Here is a 24,103-nt window from a genome sequence, read left to right as displayed (position 1 = left end):
CTGAACAACAGCAATGGAATCTAGAAAAATGGTATTGGTGAACCTATTTGCAGGGCAGCATGGAGACACAGAGAGAACAGATTTGTGGACACAACTGGGGCAGGAGAGGGTGGGATAAATTGAGAGAATAGTATAGAAACAGATACATTACCAGATGTAAAATAGATACCCAGTGGGAATTTGCTGTATGAGGAAAGGGAGCTCAAATCAGTGCTCTGTGACAACCTAGAGGGAGTGGGATGGGGTGGGAGGTGGGAGGGTGGTTCAACAGGAATGGGACGTACGTATAGCTATGGCTAATTCATGTTGATGTATGCCAGAAACTGACACAATACTGTAATGTAATTATCCTCCATTAAAAATAAATTTAAAAAAGAAAATATATGTGGATAGGAAAATTTATCTGAATAAAGAGTTAAGGTACAAAAATACATGAAATGCTGTCAGAGAATTGCTTCTCACAGTCATTCTCTACAGTTGAAATTTCAATGCAAACTTCATGAGAGCAAGGAACGTACCTATTGTATTTATTAATGCAATTCCTAGATCTAGCATGGTGCCTGACATGCATCAATAATAGGCAGTCAGTATGTATTTGATAAACTTCATAAAGGCATGAAGGAATGATCATCATTAGCTAATTCATATTTACCTTTTGCAAGTATTTCTGTGTCAGTTGAATCTTGTGTAGAACTGATCTCGTATCTGCAAAGACCGGCTCTCCATTCTTTTAAAGTCATATTGCTCTTTAGTTGCTAAGTCAAGTCTGACTCTTTGCAACCCCATGAACTGTAGCTCATCAGACTCCTCTGTCCATGGGATTCTCCAGGCAAGAATACTGGAGTGTGTTGTCATTTCCTTCTCCAGGGGATCTTCCTGACCCAGGGATTAAAGCTGCATCTCCTGCTTCACAGGTAGGTTCTTTACTGTTGAGCCACCTGGGAAGCCATAGCTTTTCAATTTATTAGACATTTCTTATAATTGTAGGAAACACCTACTTTTCAATCTAGGATACTCAGGTTATACTTTTAAAATTTTTTCTTAAGTAAAAAAGTCCATTGGGAACATATCAACTATATGTGGCATTCACCAATGTTTCCTCCCCTATAACTCAGTGGACAAGGTTTATTTATTATTATTTATGGTCCAAGGATGCCAAAATTTACCATAAGATCCCCATTTATAAATGCTTATATAGAGTATGCACTATACTATTTCAGAAATTGGAAGATCCAGTAGAAACAGCCTTCCAGAAAAATAAAACAGAAGCTATGTTCTTCATCTTTTTAACATTACTTTTTTAAATGACCTTTAGTCACTTTTGCTTCACAGGTGGCCTTAGTGGTTAAGAACCCACCTTCCAATGCAGGAAAAGTAAGAGACTTGGGTTCGATCCCTGGGTTGGGAAGATCGCCTGGAGTAGGAAATGACAACCCACTATAGTATTCTTGCCTGGAGAATCCCATGGACAGAGGAGTCTCATGGGCTATGGTTCCTGGGGTCACAGAGAGTTGGATATAACTGAAGTGACTTCACACACAGCACACAGTCAGTTTCAAGGGCTTCCTAGGTGATGCAATGTTAAAGAATCCACTTGTCAATGCAGGATACAGAAGAGACGCAGGGTAGATCCCTGGGTCGGGAAGACACCCTGGAGTAGGAAATGGCAACCCACTCCAGTATTCTTGCCTAGAAAATTCCATGAACAAAGGAGACTGGTAGGGTACTGTCCAAGGTGTTGCAAAAAGTCAGACTCAACTGAGTGGCTGAACATGCACGCACACATACAGTCACTTTCAAAGAACTGCATTTATTCTTCCCCCAGTCTCTTTCCTTATACAGAGATGAAGAAGAGAAATGATGGCTTTCTATGTAGAAGTTTGGATTTATCATTTAAACTTAAGGCATCCTGAACCAACAATGGACACATTCAGCTGTTTCTGCAGAAGGAAGGATCTAACCTATTTTAAAAGTAAAATAATTTTCACCAACAAATAATAACCTGATTTAACCAGTTTATAAGCAACAATCTAAGCAAGAATCTTGCTTAGTTTTTCTTATTCACAATTTGCAATATTTGCCCAGAAGTTCCTTATTATAGCTTCAGGAAGTGGTTTTCAACCTTTTTTGACTAAAAATTGGAAAGACACACATTTCTTTAAATTCACAGCCAAGTACACACACACACACACACACACACACACACACACACACACAATTAAAATAGAAGTTTCTTGAAGCAATACTTATCTAGTTATTTGCAATGCATTCTTATATTTCCCATTTTATTCTAACATATGACATTTCAATTGTTTAAAACACTAGACCTCAAATTTCTATCTACCAAATTGGTTTATGATCCACTAATAGAGGGCTTCCCTGGTGGCTCAGATGGTAAAGAATCCTCCTGCAATGTGGGAGACCTGGGTTCGATCCCTGGGTTGGGGAGATCCCCAGGAGGAGAGCATGGCAACCCACTCCAGTATTATTGCCTGGAGAATCCCCATGGACAGGGGAGCCTGGTAGGCTACTCTCTCTGGGGCCGCAAAGAGTTGGACACAACCGAGCAACTAAGCACAGCACAGTGAATCATAGAAAGCACTTGTTTAGAGAAATTTTCAGTCATGATGTAAAAAAATGTTATTTTATTTATTATATTTATTTATGTGTTACTATACTAATATTCATTATGCTTATTATTGTTGCTGTTATTAAAGTCCTCCAATCTTACAAAAGAATCCAGCACACCATAATTCTCAAACATGTGATGAGAAACATGTGATGAGAAATCAAAGTCTTTAATTTTTAGTTGCTTCTGTGGTGGACAGGGTTTTCCAAAATGGCCATAACAAGATAGCTCCTTCTCCATGTTCTTCTTACACAGTAATACTGACATTTCTCCTATTAAGTTATGGGGTCTCTGGTCGCCTGGAATCTCTGTAGGTCTGCGTCTAGATGAGAGTGAAGCTATGTGACTAGTCATACAAGGTGATACAGTTTCTTCCTGGAAGCTCACTCTTACCCCTAGTTTTCAGGCTCTGGAGAGGAAGAGAGATGCATGAGAAGGTCACATGTAAGTGTTCTGGGTGACAGCCCCCGAGAGGTCCATCCATAGCTGACATCAATGTCTGGACCTGTGAGTAGGTGAAATCTCATGATTCTGGTCCTAGCCTTCAAATTACTTCAAGTTTTAGAGTCTTTTCAGCTGAGAACTCAGGTATTGTGCAACAGAAATAAGCCTTCAATGCTGTGTATTTTCCAAATTCCTGATGCACAGAATATATGAATATAATAAAATAAGTTCTGTTTTATTCAATTAAGTTTGGCTTTGTTTGGTATGCCATAATAGCTTACTATAAAAACTTCCAATTCTATCCTATCTTCAAAAGAATTCAAATTGACAGTTTTTCTGAACTAATACTATTGGAGAGTGTAAGAAAAGAATTACTATTTTGTACCAAACTTTAGGAGTAGATCATAAATAAGCTAAGGTCTACTGTTAACTGCAAAATATTCCTTTTAAGTTGTTGAATTTTCTCATTTGTATTATATAGCTATCTTTGAAAGGATCTTCTAGCTTTCCCGGAAAAATGAAACTATAGAGACAGCAGGGTATGTGTAGTGTGTGGTAAAAGAGTTAATACACAGCCAAGTTTACTACTAGAAATAAAATGTTTCTGTACATGTATATTCCTAGTATGCACATCTAGGAAAAAAAATCAGTTATTAAAAATTAAGAAACTGCATCTATATATACTTTGAAGCATGCTGCTGCTGCTGCTAAGTCACTTCAGTCGTGTTCGACTCTGTGCGACCCCATAGATGGCAGCCCACCAGGCTCCTCCGTCCATGGGATTTTCCAGGCAAGAGTACTGGAGTGGGGCGACATTGCCTTCTCCCCTTTGAAGCATAATCATTATGAATTTAATAATGGCCTGGGTTTGGTTGTATGAGGGCTTAGGCTGTGTCTCTCTTATTCTCAGCCATATGCTTACTAACACACCACGTATTTATTGAATGAGTAAGGAAAATACTGCCAGAAGCAACCCACAAACTATTTTTCTTTCTCCTTTTCTTCAAGGAAGTGTAACATGGATGAAATGCAAGCTTTATATAAAAATGAAAATGCCTAATCATTTTCATGTGATAAGTGATTCTAAAGAAAGCAGGATATCTCTAGATGTATAAACAAGGCCTTAATTTTTCAGTGATTACTAGATTTATTTTACTTTATATTACTTTGCTTATATTTTTTCCTCTCTATAATGTATAAGCCTATGCATCATTTTGACATCTACATGTCCTCAAGAAAATAAGCATAGCTTAATCCCTGGGACTCCAGATTTAAACAAAATATTGCTCATCGCTACTTTATTTTTTTTTAAAAAATCACAAATTCAATAGTAATTCTGTATATAATGACTTGTAAGTATAAACAATCACTTTTAGAATATACAGAAATCAGAAAGAACTGTATTTTACTATTCCAGTTGCTTTATAGTCTCTGGCATTTTCAGCTCAGTTCCTTCTATGCAAATACATTATACTTTTTCTTTATGTTGAAGAATATTTTTGAATATGGTGGGAAATATGAAAACACAAGATGTTGCATTACGAAATATTCTATTTAAAGCTTCCCTGTGGATTTAAACACTGTACTCACTGTACAGTTTGTGTGCTAAAAATTTCTGTTTATAGTGACTGTACAAGGCTATTTTAACACCTAGTGTTTCCTTTTCTCTACTGTAAGTCTTTGAGATCCTCAGTATCCATGATCAAACAATCCTTGAAAAAGGATATGTCCACCTGACATCATGCAGTTTGGTTTTTTAACGAATTATCTGGACAACTCAATGGCAGAGGCAGTCATTTCAATGACATATGAGACCAGCTTGCCCACCTCCTGGTTTCTCTGCCCAAGTTGCTGAGAGAAGGGAAAAGATGAAAGGCAAGCCTGAAAGGAATTCAGTTAACTAAATTGTGATTGTAGATTAAATACCTGTTTCAAATGGTTGGAGTTAAATTTATTTGCCTGGTTAAACACAATTTAAGATAAATTTTGGATATCAACACTTTAAGCACTGCCTATTCAGATACATGCTGACCTAATGCATATTCATAACTAGTATGACATCATAACTAGTTGACATCCTTGAATGGAGTAAATTGCCTCCAAAAGAATAGGGTTAGTGAGAAATAAACCTTAAAATTATACAACATGAAAGTTACATCTATAACAAAGGAAGCTAATAACAAAGAATGTTGTTTTGTTTCAAAAGGCTAAGGAGAGGGAAGAAGTGGGATGACGGAAGCACTTTGAATAGGGAAGGAAGAAGCTTTCATCCTATCAAGAGAATTTTAACCCTTTCATAGATTGGGGAGAAGACAAATTATGAAGTGGCCGAGACTGGTGTCATGCCTGAGACCCCAGATAATGGAACAGCTGTGGGAATACCAAGTTAACAGGGGCATTTCTTTAAGGGTCGTATCAGAGCTAGTTTATAGCAGCAGTTTTGAAGAGCCAGATGGCCACTGAGAGCAGCATCATTGTGGACCTAGGAGCAATTTTTAAAATGATAACCTCCATGGATTAAGGCTCTAGCTTTCATATTTCAATCCCTATAGGTAGATAGAGAGCCCTCAAATTATTGAAAAATTTCTGTATTTCACTAGTGAAAGCTCTGAGGCAACTAAATCTGATTTAGAGCAGAAAGAATCATGGTAATTTCTTGCATTTCTGATTCTGAACTAAAACTCATGGCTTGCATATATATATGGGGAAGGAAACGGCAACCCAATCCAGTGTTCTTACCTGGAAAATCCCATGGACAGAGGAGCCTGGCAGGCTACAGTCAATGGATTTGCAAAAGGTCAGACACGACTGAGTGAATAACACAGATACACACACACACACACACACACAAATGTATATGTGTGTGTCTGTAAATCCACCTGCAGTGCAGGTGACCCTGGTTTGATTCCTGGGTCAGGAAGTTCCCTTGGAGAAGGGATCGGCTACACAATCCAGTATTCTTGGGTTTCTCCGGTGGCTCAGATGGTAAAGAATCTGCCTGCAATGTAGAAGACCTGGGTTTGATCCCTGGGTTGGGAAGTTATTTAGTTGCTAAGTTGTGTCTGACTCTTTGTGACTCCATAGGCTTGCCAGGCCTCTCTGTCCATGGGGTTTCCCAGGCAAGAATACTGATGGATTGCCATTTCCTATACCAGGGGGTGTTCCCAAGTCAGGGATCGAACCCAAGTCTCTTGAGTTGCAGGTGGATTCTTTACCACTGAGCCACCAGGGAAGACCATATATGTTCAGTTCAATTCCTCAGTTGTGTCCGACTCTTTGCAAATCCATGGACTGCAGCGTGGCAGGCTTTCCTGTCCATCACCAACTCCAGAGCTTGCTCAAACTCATGTCAATCAAGTCGGTGATGCCATCCAACCATCTCACCCTCTGTTGTCCCCTTCTCCTCCTGCCTTCAATCTTTCCCAGCATCAGGGTCTTTTCCAATAAGTCAGTTCTCCACATCAGGTGGCCGAATTATTGGAGTTTCAGCTTCAGCATCAGTCTTTCCAATGAATATTCAGGACTGATTTCCTTTAGGATTCACTGATTTGATCTCCTTGCTGTCCAAGGGACTCTCAAGAGTCTTCTCCAATGCCACAGTTTGAAAGCAACGATTCTTCAGCGCTCAGCTTTCTTTATGGTCCAACCCTCACATCCATTCATGACTACCGGAAAAACCATAGCTTTGACTAGAGGGACCTTTGTCAGCAAAGTAATGTCTCTGCTTTTTAATATGCTGTCTTGGTTGGTCATAGCTTTTCTTCCAAGGAGCAAGTGTCTTTTAATTTCATGGCTGCAGTCACCATCTGCAGTGATTTTGCAGCCCAAGAAAATAAATTCTTCCACTGTTTCCATTGATTCCCCATCTATTTGCCATGAAGTGCTGGGACCAGTTGCCATGATCTTAGTTTTCTGAATGTTGAGTTTTAAGCCAGCTTTTTCACTCTCCTCTTTCATTTTCATCAAGAGGCTCTCTAGTTCCTCTTTGCTTTCTGCCATAAGGGTGGTATCATCTATATATCTGAGGTTATTGATATTTCTCCTGGCGATCTTGATTCCAGCTTGTGCTTCATCCAGCCTGGCATTTCACATGATGTAGTCTGCATATAAGTTACATAAGCAGGGTGACTATATACAGCTTTGACGTACTCCTTTCCCAATTTGGAACCAGTCCATTGTTCCACGTCTGGTTCTAACTGTTGCTTCCTGACCTGCATACGGATTACTCAAGAGGCAGGTCAGGTTGTCTGGTATTCCCATCCCTTGAAGAATTTTCCACAGTTTGTTGTGATCCATACAGTCAAAGGCTTTAGCATGGTCAATGAAGCAGAAGTAGATGTTTTTCTGGAATTCTCTTGCTTTTTCTATGATCCATCAGATGTTGGCAATTTGATCTCTGGTTCCTCTGCCATATGTGTACATATATATAAAACTATATCACTCTGGAAACATGATAAAGAGGTAGAAAGGTAAATGGACAGGTATCCCTGACCTTGCTGCTGCTGCTGCTGCTAAGTCGCTTCAATCGTGTCCGACTCTGTGCGACCCCATAGACGGCAGCCCACCAGGCTCCGCCATCCCCAGGATTCTCCAGGCAAGAACATTGGAGTGGGTTGCCATTTCCTTCTCCACTGCATGAAAGGGAATAGTGAAAGTGAAGTCGCTCAGTCGTGTCCAACTCTTAGCGACCCCATGGACTGTAGCCTACCAGGCTCCTCCATCCATGGGATTTTCCAGGCAAGAGTACTGGAGTGGGGTGCCATTGCCTTCTCCGATCCCTGACCTTAGGTAGTCATTACTAATAATAAATACTCTTCAGTATATAAATGAAAACATATTTTCAGTTCATAAATTTGATCATTTTTCTTATTGTGACTGTTAGTTCATTTTATCTATAACAAAACTAAAGATTTATTTTCTATAGATTTCTTCAGATTCATGTCTTTAATATAGGGAATTCTATTTATTCCAACTCAACCATCTCAATGGAACTTGCTTCCATGATTTCATTGCTCTATGAGAGATATAAATCTGCTCTAGGCTACCAACCAATTAGAATTTAAATACTCTATCAAATTTACAATAATTTGATAATTCTGTTGATCGATATATGTATATATAACCTAAGTATGTTTTTCAAACTTTGGTTTTAGAGTAGGACTTAAACGTTTTTGTGTGTGTTTATTTTTATATTCTCAATAGAATGTCATGTATATGAGTAAATGAATACAAAATTATTATGCTTTCAAAGAAAAAATTATTCTCCATATTTCCAGATCATTAAAAATGTATGGCCCCATTTTATGATGTCTAACACTGAAATTCCTAGATCTGGAATTCTTTACAACTCCTCCTTTTTCACAAGTGCATTGTTAGACACCCTGAAGCTTCTTTGTACTCTGGTATTTGGGGTTTTCACAGGTCAACCTCCAAATGAACACTTGATACTTTGATCAGTGTAACCATTTTTGTCTAGTGTTTATAACTATTCAAATGCTTTATTTATATTTTTCATTTAAATTAAAAATATAAAATTTTAAAAAAAGAAGGATGAAGTTTGAGACTAATGATAAAAGAGAAGCTTTCCTTAACTTAGTAAAAATGAACAAAGGTGAAAATCATGAAGTTTTGGGAAAAAGGTGAGTCTTTAGCCTCGAACACTCATTGAACTCAATCTGGTTAACATTGACGGCGCTCAGTTTTGGAAACAAGAAAAAATGAAAGCATATGAATGAAGAATTGTTGCTAAAGTTTGAAGGGGAGAGATTGTATGTTTTAATCCTATGTACATTGAAATTCTCTAATGAAGTGGAAATCTTTTGCCTATTTAACTTTGTGACATGCTTTTGAGACATAGGAAAAGTAGAAGCTCCAGTTTCTCAATGTATCTGCCTTAACAAGTGAAACGTAAATAGCACAAACTTTGAAGTCAGAAAAAAATGTAGTTGCAAATCCTGACTCCTTTACTCATGTGAAACCCTGGCCATGCTAGAGAGTGGCTCGGAACCAACTTGTCAAGGAGTTCTGGGGGTTAAAGGAACATTTTAAAGTGGGTTGCATGCCAGTTACTTGTGAGTCAAAAGCAGTATTCTCTGCACTTCAGGCTAACCTGTGTTCCACTGCAAATAGAGAATCTTTCTTTTACTTCTTTACCTGTCTCAGTATTTCCATATTATCCATTCTGAAGAACTTCAAGATCATCTCATCTGTTTCTAAATCCATCTCGAATTCCGTACACACACACATACACATACAAATACCTTATACATGTGAGTGTGTGTATATATAAATGTATATATACATATATGTGTATCTTTTTCTATTCATTTATTTATTTTTCCAGCTTTATTGAGATATTATTGACATATAACATTAAATGGAAAGTGTGTGTGTTGATTTGATACACTTAAATAATGAAAAATGATTATCACTCATAGCATTAGCTAAAACCTGTATCATGTCCATATCTTTTTGTGGTCAGAACATTTAAGATCTCTCTTAGCAACTTTCAAGTATGTAATACAGTGTTACTAATTACAATCACTATACTGTACACTAGATTCCCCAAACTTATTCATCTTGTATCTGGAGGTTTGTGCTCTTTGGCCAACAATATAGATATATGATTTTTAAAGTTTATTGTTGAGACTCCTATAACTTTGTTTATCAGTCAGTCACTCAGTTGTTCAGTCACGTCTGACTCTTTGGGACCCCATGGACTGTAGTCCATCAGACTCTTCTGTCCATGGAATTTTCCAGGCAAGAATACTGGAGTGGATTGCCATTTCCTTCTCCAGGGGATCTTCTCAACCCAGGGATCAAACCCGTGTCTCTTGAGTCTCCTGCTTTACAGGTGGATTCTTTACCACTGAGTCACTGGGCAAGCCCTAACTTTGTCTATATACTCACCCAAATCCTTCCAAATTCTTCTATTTTATTGTTGCATTATCTTTGAAAGTTATATGCCTACATATTTTTTCTCACCTAAAAGATGATTAATCCTTTGAGGACAGTGATTATGTCATAGCCAGTGACTAGTTTTAGGCCTGCTGGCCTGTTATGCCAGCGTTAAACATAGCGGTCAGAGAGCTCTTCAGGAACATAAGGACTTACTTCAGGAAGCAAAGGAAAGGTATTCTGTATAGAGAAATTGTTATTCACCCAGCAGAAGTGATTTGGCTGTATGGGCATGTGGATAATTCCATGGATTAATTATTGAGAAGTCCTCAGAGTATGTTAACTATCGTCTTGAGTAGAGTTTCTCCCCAATATAAACACCAGCCTGGATAGCTCTGGAGAAAGAGAAGGAGGCTGAGAGGCTAATGTGGCTAATTCAGTGAGAAAAATCAGTTAAGAACACTTTTTGAAAACCCTAAACTTTCTGGCTTATTTATCCACACAGCCCATGTTCACAAGAGACACAGCTGGGAGTCCATTTCACCTGCGCCATCCAGGGGGGCTGGACATGCAGGCAGGGACATGAATTTAGATCTGATTCTAAAATGACTCAGCCCCAACCTCAGCCGTGGCTTTTGTGGTGATGCTTGAGTGACTCATTTTTCTGGCACTGTCTTTGTTAACTCCTGGGATCAGAAGTGTCCTGTTTACATAGCCTCACATATGGCTGCTCGTTCAGTTTTTTGTTCTGAAAGAGATGGAAAATGTTTGCTTCCATCTCTGCAACTGTTTGGTGGTGTCCATTGACCAGAAAAATGGCTCATTATGCTCGCCTCCCCTCACCAATCAAAAGTTTACTCTTTTCTGAGCTTCCCCCCCACCCTCAATCTCTCAAAGTTAAAAAAATGTTCCCTTTAGAGAAAGTGTTGAAGGTCTGAATTGTTTACATTAGCTCATGTAGCCTGCTTTTTGCTATACAATCCTTTCCTAATATATAGGAGTGGATTTTTAACACAATATCCAATTTAGTCTGAACAGCATCACTTTTTTAGAAATAATTTTTAGGCTTTAGTTCAGATGTCATATATAAACTTTGTACCTTTACAAAAGTAATAATTTACTCTGGAAATGAGTAATAGGCTGGCAGCATAGGGGTCTCTAAGGACAGTAGCATCAAACACTCTAGTCAGAAAATAATTAGGATCCCTCCCCCGCCCCACCCCCTACAACCTGTTCTCCCTAAAGCATTTGGAATGTGCATTCCCTTGCCCCCACACACACCCGCCTTAATGGAAAGAAACTGACAATCAGTAAAGAGCTCAGAGGCCCACCCACCTATACCTAAGGGCCTCTGATCATCTTAGCTCAGCCTCATACCCGTGGATCTTTGGGGACTTACTCCCCATTGCAATGTCATTATTTAGGCCCCCTGTCACAGTGTTTCCAAGGTAAAGAATAGCTTTCTCCCTGATGCTTTGGACAGGCTGTCCTGATTCAGCAGGAGAAATCTGAAAATCGTGATGTTTGTGCATTTCCTAATCCATTATTCAAATCCGTAGACACCGCCAGCATTTAGAGAGGAGTCTTTCCTGCAACCTCTGGAGAGAATCACTCATTCAAGGGACCGATGTTAAAATCAATCCCTTCAGTCTTTTTAAAAGATGTCATTCCCCCCACCCCACCCTGGCTTCTTTTTCATTCTGGTGGTTGCAAACTGCAATGGTTAAAGATACAGCTTAAATAGCATGATGTGTTTGTGGCTATGGGCTATTTTGACATTCTAAAATCCATTATCCCTGGACTCCCATCCCACCACTGCCACCAGGGACCCTTTATTTAAAATGCTGTTTCTGAATAAGAGCACGCAAGTGTTAAGGACAGCCTGGTTTCAGTGTTACAGTCTGAGGAATAAAGCTACACATGTGTGAGCACACAGCAACTCTCACCAACCTCTGCATTGAAAAAATAGATTATTTATAAAGATTAGGTTTCTGCTTAATTTGTTTTCTCTGTGACTATAGCCCAGGGAGGATAGTCATGGTGAAGTACAGTGTCACCGTCAGGGTTTTTACATGCAGGTAAATGACACATATACTTACATATATACAGGTTTGGCAATTGCTAGGATGCTGGCTGGTGTACTTTAAAGGGTTACCAAATAAAAAAGAAAGGAGGAAAACAGTTACATTCTTACCTAGCCATGGAAAATACCCCCTCCTAATTAATGTGCAACCAGGATGGATTTCTTTCAATTTAAATCCAGAACAAACCATTTTTCTCTGTCTCTCTCCATCCCACCTGCTACCCACAAAGGAAGGACCTGTGAAGACTAAGGCACACACGACAAGATCTCCTGCTTAAGAACCTGAGGCTTTGTCTTGACTCAATTTCTCTTCCCACTAATCCTAGTCCCTTTACCCTGACCATTTGCTTCACTAGAAAAGAGAATACTTCTCTAAACAGATGATGGAGAGTCATAAGACAGCACCTTTTCAAGCCTGCTGATGCTTCTTACCTGATTTGTTCATTTATATGTTTATTAGGGTGATGAGCTTTTACTGGAGGAAGAGGGCTACCTTCTCAGCTAATAATAATTGTTTCCTTTTTATCCATTGCTGCTACCATCTCCTGTTGAAATAACTAAGTGTCTCGATTTCACTCCACTGACAAGCACTACTATGAGCAGGTCGGGCCAGAGAGATGCTCTCTTTGGCTCCGGGCAACTCCCAGGGGGAAAGGAAAAATTATACGTAATATTTCCTGGGTACTGAGAATTCAGCAGTTGGCTCTTCATTTCACATACAAGGTTTTGTTGAAATGAAAGAATCGTATTTTCTCGGGAGGAAAATGAAGACAGTGATAAGATCTGAATGTCATAATTAGACTGGATTAAAGGGCTTTTGTGCAGTGACCGAGAGAAAACAGAAATGCAAATGTAAGGGACCAGGTAGAATTAAGATGGGTATAGTGAGAATATGAAAAGTGAGAGTGTATAACTGTGAAAACAGACACATGCACAGTCATGTTTTACAACCCTCTGTGCATTAAGATCAGATTTTGCTGCTCTTGTTTCTCCCCTCTCCCAGTATCAGCTGACTGTCAGTCAGCATGCTTAGCTAAACAGGTCTTGCTTACAAGCTTATGTGAAGGTATCATTATTTCTGTGACTAACTTTTTACCATCAGATAACTCAATGTACCCTCTTTTCTTTATTTTTTTAAAGTATTTCATCCATTTGATTAAAAGTCCAACCTGAACATAGTGTTGAATTTTCCAATTTTTCATCCTAATACCTTATCATAGCATTTTTTTCAGTATCTGATTGTGAACCTAGTTCTCATTTAACAGAGGCAGTTTATGCTAACCAGAATTGAAACATGTGCGCACGCGTGCACGTACACACACACACACACACACACACACACACACACACACACACACACGTTCACACAGTTCCCTGATTTTGCCATACTCTAACTAGCTAAAAAAAAAGAGCAGTTATGGACACTGCGGAGAAGGCAATGGCGACCCACTCCAGTACTCTTACCCGGCAAATCCCATGGACAGAGGAGCCTGGTAGACTGCCGTCCCTGGGATCTCTAAGAGTCAGACACGCCTGAGCGACTTCACTTTCACTTTCACGCATTGAGAAGGAAATGGCAACCCACTCCAGTGTTCTTGCCTGGAGAATCCCAGGGACAGGGGAGCCTGGTGGGCTGCCGTCTATGGGGTCGCACAGAGTCAGACACGACTGAAACGACTTAGCAGCAGCAGCAATGGACACTGTAAAATCACTCAGCCAAGTTTAGCATCTTTTTGTAGCTATTTTCTTCCTAGAAAATTGTCGAGAGTCCCCACCAGTCCCGTTGCTCCTATCTTCTAGGCTTATGAAGAGGTAAGCTCTTTTTCTTACTAATCAAATTTTCCATATCAGAGCTTCTTTCAATATAAAAAAAGAAAGAAAGAAAACCAGGATTGCAGAGACAAGGCCTTAGGGAAATTGGCTACCAATAAAAGTTAAAAACTTAAACAATTGTTTCAGAAACAATCAACTAATTATAGCAATGGTATAGGCAGTGGGAATACTTTGTTAATGGGCATGAAAACTGTTACAGCATTTCTGAAGAAAAGTGTGGCAATACATTATTAGTGTATTTGAACTTGCATAGCCCTTGACTCAGTAATTTTCCCTGAGGAGTCAAAGGGTAAAGAGGTCTTTAGGTGTATAAAGATATCACTATAAGAATCTTACTGTAGCTTAATTTTATAATGATGAAACAATGAAAAGACATTCAACGTCCGGTCATAGGAAATTAATTATTTATTAATAAATTATGGCAGTTCCATATCATGTAATATTGTGAGGCCTTTGAAAATTATTCCATGAAAAATATGTGACTTGCAAAGATAAATGCAATATATCTTATTTAAGAAAAATAGTTTATAACAGAATATTGCTGCTTAATTCATTTTCATTGACTCATAGATTTGTTTTGCATAAAGAATGTAACAGAGTGGTATAAACCCAAACAAAATGTTACTAATGGCTATTTTCAATAATATGTGTATAGATAAAATTTTAAATTTTTCTTTAGGTGTGATTATATTTTTAAATTTCTAAATAAGGAATTTACAAAATGCTATTTTTTGTAAAAAACTGGATAAGTAGCTAAAAGGCATAGCTTTTTAAGACAATTATTTGTTAGTATAACACATTTGCCATCTTTCTCATCATAAAGTACACATGTAATTATTTTAATTGCAATAATTGTACACTTTGCCATCTAGCTTCAGAATATATCAACATAAGTTTTAAAATATAATGTTAAAACAATGAAGAAGAAATGGATATACACATCAGTTATGAGCATTTGGTTCTAATTAACCAAACGTTGCATGTGCTCTCCAAGTATTGCATATATTTATGTATGTTTTATTTTCAATATAGGAAATACATTTTTAAGTCCCCTGTCCTCTAAAAGAAGTAACTGCACAGGTTTCTAATTTCCTAGATCTAGTTTCTTTTCACTCAGGTAACTGTGAGTATGACTTTAAGACATGACTCCTGCTTTTCTTCTCAAAGAATCAGTAACTAGCATTCCAGGCAATGGTAAAATCATATGCAACTGAAGTCTGATGGGGACAATTGAGTTAGAAATCTGTATGTCACTTTTTAAGCTTGGATTTATAGTTGCTCTGGGGATGTGGCCAGGAAGGAGATGGAAGGAGGATCGGGATGGGTGATGTCATGCAGTTATGAGCAAGCCACAATCTTTCTGAGTTTGGATCTTATGAAGGTAATGATTAGTTTAAAGCCTCAGAGTAGTAAGACCATATTTGTTTTGGCAAGATCATTCTGGCTATAGCAAGGAGGATGCTTTGATGACTGAACAGAGGGAAACCTATAACGCTAACAAATAAATAAACACAGTGCAGAAATTGAGGAAAGGACACAGGTTTAAGATAAATTAGGAAGTATAATGATTTGCTTTTGCATCCTTCTGATGTAAGGCGATGAAAAGTGAAAATGTCATTCACTCAGTTGTGACCGACTCTTTGTGATCCCACAGATCACAGCCCACCAGACTCCTCTATCCATGGAATTTTCCAGGCAAGAATACTGAAGATGAAGGAGAAATTCAATAACTATTGCCAGCTTTGTGGCTTAGGTAAGTAGCTTGGGTACATAGGAAATATTCCCACAGTGTAACAGTTTCATAAATATCATTTTTAGGATTACACACCCTGTTGATTTTCTGTGCACCTTTTTGCTTATAACAAGAGGTGGGTAAATTCCACTATCTACTTCATTCATGGAGAATGTTATAAACACTGTGATTGCACAATATTTGTGCCCCATAAAATGCTTGGAATATCAATGTCTTCCAAAAAGCATTTTCTTCACTTAATTCACTTTCCCACGATCACTGCATCAAACTTTCCCTGCTTGTCTCCAGTTGCTAACCTCAAATTTCTCAAAATAGTTTCCATATAACACAAGTTTCATAGAATGTTTTGAAACCAAAGAGTTCAATGGTAAAGTAAGTCTGAGAAACACTCTATACACAATGAAATGCAATTACTTTTGGAGACATTATCTTGTAAATATTGGCTTATCCCAATGTTTTTCAGACATTTGATTTCAGCACTTATATATGTATGTGTGTGCATATGTATAAATATACTTAAGTGTGTATATCAGGCACAGTTCTCCAGAGAAATAGAACCAACAGGGTGTGCTGGGGGTGGGATGGGGAGGGAATGTTTGTACATAGAGAAAGAGAGATTTTAGAAATTACCTCACTCAAAGCTGTCAGGTCCAAAATCTGCAAGGCAGGATAGCAGAGAGGAAACTCAGGCTGACTTTCTATGTTATAGTCTTGAGGTAGAATTCCTTCTAATTTGGGAAGATAGTTTTTGTTTTTAAGATCTTCAACTAACTAAATGAGACCCATCCACATTACTGAGGATTCTTTACTTACAATATTCTTTACTTATAATAAAATAATGGTGAGTCGTAATAACATTAACCAAGGGGATGACAGAATATGAGATGGTTGGATAGCATCACTGACTCAGTGGATATGATTTGAGCAAGCTCTGGGAGTTGGTGATGGACAGGGAATCCCGGCGTGCTGCAGTTCATGGGGTCACAAACAGTCAGATACGATTGAGCAACTGAACTTAACTGAATACCTACACAGCAACATCTAGACAAACAATTAACTATCACAGTACATAGAAATGTATATACCGTTAATGTCTACTTTGTGGGATGCATTATTTTATAGAGCATAACTTGAAACATAATTAAAACTCAACTACATATTGATTGCAAAAGTCCGTTTCACCTGTACAGGTAAACACTTGCATTAGAAAGGTTTTCCCTGTTAACTTCAAAACATTTCTCTATATTTGTATTCTCATTTGTCTTTTATTCATATTTCTTAGGACTTACCTTCCCATTTTCTCCTACCTCTTTGAACATTTCTATAGGGAATGAGTAGGTTTACTTTGAAAAACGGCCTGATATGAACTCTCCTATGACCAAGTAGTTCTTTAAATGGTCAGCCTGAAATCTTTAGCAAGTAGACCATTTCCTAGCAAAGGTTTCTCATATTTAACTAGGTTGAAATTGATGAGACTTTTCTGATAATCCCAGATATTTTCCATTAACTGTTACAGAGCAGGACCTAAAGGGAATGGACCAGGATATCTGCAACATCCCAGTTATCTATTGTTAGTAACAAACTACTCAAAAAGTGGGTGGCATAAAATGATACACTTTTATTATGCCCACAGTCTCAAACTGTGGTCCAGAATTCAGACTAATCACAGTACTGAAGTTTTGTTTCTGCTCCACAGTGTCTGGGGCAGCAGTTATAAATTCTAAGGGCTGAGGATGACTGACAAGGCTATGGATTGAAATATCATGGAAGATCTATGTCCATGTTGGCTTCTGCACTCAATGCATACATGTCTCAGGTAATAGGATCACCTCAGACTGCCCTCAGTTGGGTAATCTGTTGATCAGAGCAACTACACATGACCGCTTCCTGTAGCTTGGGATTCTCAAGACATGGACCTTGGGTTCTCAGATGGAACATCTCGAGAGGGAACATGCAGAAATTAGCATTCCAAGAGACCAAGGCAGAAGCTGCACAGCCTATGAGATAGTCATGTGGCATCACTTCTGTCAAATCTATCAGTCAACACAGTCATAAGCCCACTCAGATTCAAGGGAAAAGAACATAGACCTCGACTTTGATGGGAGGACAATTAAAAAATTTTGATCCATGATTTAAAACTTCCACATGTCTTTTCATAGGCATTAAGTTCAAGGCCAGAGTATCGGGTAAGCAAATTTGCAGGAGAAGAAGGTTGCTGAGAGGCTTGAATGGTTGTTGGAAGCTTTTAGACTCAGCCTAAAACCCTAAACAAGTTCCCCAAATAATATGAAAACACTAGGATTTCCAACATAAAATGTAGCATTTATAAAGCCAATTATCAAATTATTTGACAATTAACGACTCACATATCTATGAAGTAAGTTATAATACCATAGAGTACCAGATACTTTTCACCTTTGCACTTCAAGGATATTTCAGGAATTATGGAATGCTTAAGTAAACAATGAAATGTTATTAAAGGTATTATATAAGTAGGAATTAATTGGTGGTATCCCCAACCCTGGCAGAGGGAAACACTTGGGACCCATGAAAAGCTAAATCTTAAGAGAAAAGGTGGGGAAGATGACAACAATAATGGAAACATGTTAAGCAATAGAGCAGGAGATAGGAATGCAACAGCTGCATGATTATTGCAAGGGACTCAATATCCTCTTGCCTGAACTTGAGGGCAACTGAAATAGTTTTTTCTCCTGTGACCATCTGCATCCATTAGAGCAGATTTTTCATTTCAGATAGTAAATACTCAATAAAATTTTGCAAGTCTTTATGGTGATTTTAAAAAATTGAAGATTATCTGTATTGGGCTAAAAGTTTCTCATGCATGAGTCTTAGCAAGACAGCTTAGTCAGGGGTTTTGGGGCAAGATCTGGCCCTAAGTTCTTTATTTATAAAATAAGGATAGTGAGGATCCTTCCATGAGGATCCCTGTAGCATATGGAAAAGGTTCTGGCACACAGTAGATGTTCATCAAATACTGCCCACATATGCATCTCATTTACTTTTTTAGGTGTTCATTTTCTTATCAGTGAAAAGGGAGAATGTTGTCTCTAAGACTTGTGCTGATTTCAGAGTTCCAGGAGAAAAGCACAGAGAAGCAAGTCTTGATGAGGATAGACCCGAGGTTCTCAATTGGGGTGATTTCACTCCTCAGGAAGATATTCACCAGTATCTGAAGACATTTTTGACAAGTGTCACAACAACAAAAGTTGGCGAGAGGTTGGGGGATGGTGCTGACATCTAGTGGATAGAGGACAAGGATGCTGCTAAACAGCCTACAAGGCACAGGGCAGTCCTCACAACAAAGAATTCTCCAGCCCTAAATGTCAATAGCACTAAGGTTGAAAAACCCCCTTTAGAGGGCTCTTGATGGGGAATATTGACGACGTCCAAAGCAAATTTGATTTTACAAATCTGTGACTCATTCTTATTGGCATAGTTTCTAAGTCCCAAAAGATGAACGAATATTGATTCCAGTTTGAGGTCAACATATTTCCAGGTTTTGTCTTTTCACATCAAAGCTTCATTCTCTGCCACCAAGAAAGCTAGTGGTGGTGTTCAAAGAGGCGTTAGCTGAGTCCTCTTTATGTTCTTATTAATTTGTGAATGAAGTAGATGAAAACCAACAGGGCAGAAAATGGTTGTAAATGTAAATGCCAATATGCTTAATGATCCAGGAAAACAAGTTCAATTGGAGCTTGTCAGATGAAAATTATTCTGTTAGTTGACCTGTCCATAAACACAAAGAGGCTGAGAGACTGTGGAAGACTGGCCAAACACAAGCTGAGGAATGACTTAATTAAATGGATGAAGGGAAATCCTGAGTAATGAATCTTTAAAGTGATGAAAATTCTCTGTTCATCTGCTGGTATAGGAAGCAGCCATGGAGTTACAGAGTAGAACTTGGTTGGGGTAGCTATCACAGTATTTATCTTCCAGCAGGATGTCTGAGGACAAAGGGCCTGGGTTTGAATTTTGGTTTCGCTACTGACCAACTTCTTGTAGAATGAGGTCAGTCATATGTGGTAACCACACAAGGTCACTGTAAATATCAAGGACGTAATAAACAAGTAATGCATAGCATTCCCCATGTTCTTCACATATGAAAAAAGATTTTAAAAAGTGATACCTACTAACACTTATTAACAATAGTGTTAATGTTGTGGATCAACGTTAAGTCCACCCCTCTCTCTTAGGAATCTTGTTCCATCATGTCACAAATCATTAATTTAAGACTTGCAGATCTGAGCAAATCTCTAGAAATTATGCCGCAATAAGGGGCGCACTGAAATATTGTCATTCAATAGTCTTTTCTTATTTATCGAGGAGTATATGAACCTTACTCATTTACTATGTATTGAAAATATTCTTAATGAATAATCAAAACTTACATGTTTTCTATATTCTGTTCTGTGGAGACTCAGGAACATGATCTTGCAGCACTGTATTGGCACAGTGAAAAATGCATATGTGTTGAAGTTTAAGAGATGAAATTTCAAATCCAGCTCCACATTTAATTAACTCTGACTGTAGGTCAAATTCCTCATATTCTCTTAACATTTTATTCATAATTTGTGTATAACATCTACTTCATATTGTAATTTAAGATGTTACATTAGATTAAATATTGAGAGTTTTGTACAGTAGTAAACACAAATGCTTAAATTAACTTGCCTTCTCTCATTGACAGTTGTGGTACACATAAAGAAACAATGCATATTCAAAACTTCTGAAATAACACTTGATATAAAGTTAGCATTCAACAAGTATCAATTCCCTCCCACCCCATCTCTAGGTGTTAGTTTAAGTGTGCACTAGTTACTCTACTCGGAGAAGGCAATGGCACCCCACTCCAGTACTCTAGCCTGGAAAATCCCATGGACGGAGGAGCCTGGTAGGCTACAGTCCATGGGGTCGCTAAGAGTCGGACACGACTGAGCGACTTCACTTTCACTTTTCCCTTTCATGCACTGGAGAAGGAAATGGCAACCCACTCCAGCATTCTTGCCTGGAGAATCCTAGGGACGGCGGAGCCTGGTGAGCTGCCGTCTATGGGGTCGCACAGAGTCGGACACGACTGAAGCGACTTAGCACCAGCAGCAGCAGTTACTCTACTTATCGTAAGTTCTCTACAGGATGAAAATCAGCTCTAGAGCTGGGTTTATACTGTGCCAATGTGACCTACTTAGAGATTTGGTGAATCCAGAGATAAGACAAAACAAATCCCAAACCAAAAGGCTATCAATTGACTAAACTATTCACCTTGCAGCCAGATGTTTTAGCATTCTATTGATTCAGTTGAGTGTGTTCAGTTCTGTTTAAAATCATTTTTTCTTAGCCTTTTATTCACTCTATAACACCAGAATAAATGTGATATTTTTTCTTTTTGAGACTTGTAAAAACAACAAAAAAACCCACACAACTATTGATAAATAAAGCAAAGAAGAAGTAAGTAAAGCCACATAAAAACCAGAAGAGGACATGGCAAAAGAGTTCAAAATGCCTCTTGTATGAGGAAATGAAAATATAAGGGGAAGCTTTTATATGTTTACATTATATTTCCTGAGCATCTTAATAAGCCCAGTTCACTCAGAGACAGAAGAAAGCATGAGATTTGTTGTAGACAATTGCAACCAAATGCTGAAATATTGAACTGTTAGAAATGCGAGACAGTCTGCAAGGAGTGAGTTGTCTACTCTGGCCAACAGGAGAGGCGTAAAACAGATGATGGAACATTTGCAATGTATTATTATTTTTATTTTTATTTTTTTGGTGGTAGGTAGGCATCAACTGTGCCAGAGGAGACCTAAAATGCCCTGTGTGTAGATGGATTAGGTTTTGTCTCTCTGTCTCTATCTTCCTTTTTCTCCCTCCCTCCACTTTTCTTTTCTAGTCTGAGGCTGGGGAGAAGGTACACAATCTGTTCCAGCAACTGTCACTCTGCCTCCCCTTTGTTCGTTGTTTTTCTGTTTTCCTCTAACCTTGTGAGATGTAAAGCCATTCTACATCCTTCCGCAATTCTGGAAATTATTTTTATAGCCCACTCCACTTATGTTAAAGAACAGACCCTCAGTAAGATTCTTGATTTCCTACCTCTTTTCTCTTATCAAGACATATTGGAAATGAGATGAATAAGAATGCTGTGCTCAGAACCACTAAATAGAATTACATGCATTTAGTGTCAAATAGATAGGCTTCCCACGTGGTGCTAGTGGTAAAGAACCTGTCTGCCAATGCAGGAGACATAACAGTTCTGGGTTCGATCCCTGGGTTGGGAAGGTCCCCTGGAGAAGGGCATGGCAACCCATGCCATTCTCTTGCCTGGAGAATCCCGTGGACAGAGGAGCCTGGCAGGCTATGGTCCATAGGGTCGCACAGAGTTGGACACGACTGAAGCGACTTAGTGGAGAAGGCAATGGTACCCCACTCCAGTACTCTTGCCTGGAAAACCCCATGGATAGAGGGGCCCGGTGGGCTGCAGTCCAGGGGGTCGCTAAGAGTTGGACACGACTGAGCGACTTCACTTTCACTTTTCACTTTCACTTTTCACTTTCATGCATTGGAGAAGGAAATGGCAACCCACTCCACTGTTCTTACCTGGAGAATCCCAGGGACCGAGGAGCCTGGTGGGCTGCCGTCTATGGGGTCACACAGAGTCGGACACGACTGAAGTGACTTAGCAGCAGTAGCAGCAGCAGAAGCGACTTAGCACCAGCACCCAGTGTCAAATAGATCTGGTGGGAAATCCTGGGTTTATCACTTAAAAGTTCTGCAATTCAACTAACATTCTTTACCAACCAGATCTTTAGTTTTCTAATTGGTCATCCGGTGGTAATACTTTCTATCTCTCAGTTTTATTACAGAATAAAAGTGAATGTCAATTCCAAACTACTAGTCTATCCCTCCCACCCCTTCACACCTGATAACCATTTTGAATTGACATGTACACTCTTCTATATTTAAAATATATAACTAACAAGGACCTACTGTATAGCACAGGGAACTTGGCTCAATATTTTGTAATAACCTAAATGAGAAACTTGTATGTAGGTCAAAAAGCAACAGTTAGAACCTTACATGGAACAACTGACTGGTTCAAAATTGGTAAAGGAGAAAGACAAGGCTGTATATTGTTATCTCTTTCATGTAACTTATATGCAGAGTACATCATGAGAAATGTCAGGCTGGATGAATCACAAGCTAGAATCAAGATTGCCAGGAAAAATATCAACAACCTCAGGTATGCAGATGATATCACTCTAATGGCAGAAAGTGAAGGGGAACTAAAGAGCCTCTTGATGAGGGTGAAAATGCTGGCTTAAAACTCAACATTCAAAAAACTAAAATCATGGCATTTGGTCCCATCACTTCGCAGCAAATAGAAGGGGAAAAAGTAGAGGCAGTGAAATATTTTATTTTCTTGGGCTCCAAAATCACTGTGGATAGTGATTGCAGCTATGAAATGAGAAGACTCTTGCACCTTGGAAAGAAAGCTATGACAAACCTAGACAGCATATTAAAAAGCAAAGACATCACTTTGTCGGCAAAGGTCCATATAGTCAAAGCTATGGTTTTGCCAGTAGTCATGTACAGATGTGAAAGTTGAACCATAACGAAGTTTGAGTATCAAAGAATTGCTACTGTTGAACTGTGGTGCTAGAGAAGACTCTCGAGAGTCCCTTGGACTGCAAGGAGATCAAACTAGTTGATCCTAAAGGAAAATGACTCTGAATATTCATTGGAAGGACTGATGCTGAATCTGAAGCTGAAGCTCCAATATTTAGGCCACCTGGTGCAAAGAGCCAACTCACTGGAAAATATCCTGATACTGGGAAAGATTGAAGGGAAAAGGAGAGGAGGGCAGTAGAGGATGAGATTGTTAGATAGTATCACTGACCCAATAGACATGAATTTGAGAAAACTCCAGGAGATAATGAAGGACAGGGAAGCCTGGTGTGCTGCAGTCCATGGGGTCACAAAGAGTCAGACACGACTTAGCCACTGCACAACAAATGGGAAAAGAAAAAAAATAGCCACATGAATATTGATAAATGAGTCACTTTGCTGTATAACTGAAACTAACACAACATTGATAATCAACTTTACTCTGATATAAAATTTAAAAAAAGTCAACATAAATGGTCTGGGTTTTGTGCTTATAGTAAATCAGAGGTTTTATAAAAAATCTTTATGGTTTTCATCTGATAATAGCATACTTTGATTTTTATCTTCAAATAAATAAAAAGATAATTATATTGCAATGAGTAGTGGAGCTGTTCTCTAAGGAGTTGAAAAGACAGTGGTAGTAGTCATCTAGGTGTGTAAAAGTTAAGGAATTAATGATCCAGATACATTTATTTTTAAGTTACTATCCATATTGGTTTAGTTATTTGCCCAAAGACGAGAAACAAATATTACTCTCTTTCAATTTTGCACACTACCCTTC

The 24,103-nt window shown here is 38.6% G+C and overlaps 2 long non-coding RNA genes across 3 annotated transcripts in view; one reads left to right on the top strand and one right to left on the bottom strand.

Moving 5' to 3' along the window:
* Nucleotides 1-24,103, bottom strand: part of LOC145526852 (uncharacterized) — a 466,924-nt gene that overhangs the window by 12,642 nt on the left and 430,179 nt on the right. The window lies entirely within an intron of this gene.
* Nucleotides 1-24,103, top strand: part of LOC145526854 (uncharacterized) — a 100,736-nt gene that overhangs the window by 34,221 nt on the left and 42,412 nt on the right. The window contains exons 2-3 of one of the 2 annotated variants that reach the window (XR_014069239.1): nt 15,541-15,639; nt 17,336-17,455. This is a non-coding gene — a long non-coding RNA (uncharacterized LOC145526854). The remainder of the gene's footprint in view (nt 1-15,540; nt 15,640-17,335; nt 17,456-24,103) is intronic. The other variant, XR_014069240.1, reaches the window with a different exon arrangement.

The sequence above is a fragment of the Giraffa tippelskirchi genome, chromosome 11, assembly GCF_054371585.1.
Source record: "Giraffa tippelskirchi isolate mGirTip1 chromosome 11, T2T-mGirTip1v1.2.pri, whole genome shotgun sequence".
Lineage (NCBI taxonomy): Eukaryota > Metazoa > Chordata > Mammalia > Artiodactyla > Giraffidae > Giraffa > Giraffa tippelskirchi.
This window is presented reverse-complemented; position numbering and strand designations above follow the sequence as displayed.